Consider the following 1,859-nt stretch of genomic DNA (forward strand, 5'->3'; position numbering starts at 1 on the left):
TATACAAAAATCGTTTTAGAAATAGTTAGATTTTAACTGGAGTAATTTCTATTAAAACTTAAATTTAATAGTTTAACTAATCTACAAAGAGTTAAATTTTTAATGTTTAAAAATTTTCTAAATTTCAGTCTGTAATCATTTCATTTAGAGATTGTCCAATTGAAAAACATACATTTAAATTTTGAACGTATTTAATTAATTTATTATTATAAATTTTTTATAAATAAACTTCCAAGTTTACAATTTTAAATGTGAAGACTTGCATCCCATCGAGTTGAAAATTATTCTTATGGAATAGTTGAAAATTTTTGAAAATAAAATTTCGAAAGCTTTGAATTTTTATTGATTCCATCTTCAAAACTCTAATCTACAAACATTTCAATATTTAATGTTTTGAAACTCTTCTTTTTTTTAAATTTCATTCTGAAGGTTTACAAAATTTCAAAAGATTTGTAAAGATTTTAAATATTTAAGGATATTTTAAAAGATGTCTAAGAATTTTCAATTTATTTTTACTATTTACAGGAATTTTAAAATATGAAAAAATGTTTAGAAGGCTTGTTTTTAAAAATTCCAAAGCAATTTAGAAATCTTAAAAAAAAGTCCGAGGCATTTCAAAAAACTTGAGAGTATTTAAAAAGATTCCAGGGAATTTTCATTGATTACAGTAATTTAATATGATATTTTGAAGGATTTGAAATATTTTAGTTAATTTTCAAAATTTCAAGGAATTTTCAAAACCTTAAAAAAATGTCAAGAAATTTCAAAAGATTTTAAATATTTGTGAATGTTTTAAAAGATGTCAAGTAATTTTCAATTTATTTTTATAATTTCAAGGAATTTCAAAGAATTTTAACAATTTTAGCATAGTTATTTTAAAAAAATCTAAAGGACTTTAGAAATCTTTAAAAGGTATGAAGGTGTTTGAAAAGATTTTGAAGGTTTCAAAATACTTGAGAGTATTTAAAAATGTTCCAAAGAATTTTTAATTGATCACAGTAATTTAATATGAGATTTTAAAGGATTTGAAATATTTAAGGGTATTTTTTAAATTTCAAGGAATTTTCAAGAGCTTTAAAAAAATTCAAAAGATTTCAACAGATTTTTAAGGATTTTGAATATTTGAGGATGTTTAAAAATATTTCGCTCAATTTTTAATTCATTTTTAAAAATTAAAGGAATTTCAAAGAATTTTAATAAGTATATCAATGTTATTTTAAAAAACTCCAAATTAAAAGATGTCAAGATTTTTCAAAAGATTTTGAAGGTTTCGAAATATTTGAGAGTATTTTAAAAGGTTTTAAGGAATTTTCAATTTAGTACAGTAATTTAATATGAGATTTTAAAGGATTTGATACAACTTAGAACATTTTACTAGATTCTAAAGAATTTTAAATTGATTACAATTATTTAGTATATGATTTTAGAGGATTTAAAATATTTTAAGGTATTTTTAAAATTTGCAAGGAATTTTCAAGAGTTTGGTGAATTTGGGATGCTTTAATTAACAAGTTAACATACAAGAATCTGAAAGATCTGAAGGGAATTTTTAAAATTATGCACAATTAAACATTTTGAAAAAATTACTGTTTTTTTTGGTATTCAAAGATTAATTAATCATTCTTTTAGTACGTAACGATGAAAAGAATAAAAAATGGTGGAAAATAACAAACATTTTGATTGAAAATTAATCCTTTTTTGATGTTTAAGGGCATGTGACACAGCTAAATACCTATATTACCGACCTCACTTTATCTGTTCACTGAATGTTTTTTTGAACCTAAGAACTTTTTTTGTAAATAAAATATCGAGCTGAAACTTTGGGAAATGTATTAGAGCACAATAAAGTACGTTTAGGT

Source organism: Belonocnema kinseyi, chromosome 7 (assembly GCF_010883055.1).
Source record: "Belonocnema kinseyi isolate 2016_QV_RU_SX_M_011 chromosome 7, B_treatae_v1, whole genome shotgun sequence".
NCBI lineage: Eukaryota > Metazoa > Arthropoda > Insecta > Hymenoptera > Cynipidae > Belonocnema > Belonocnema kinseyi.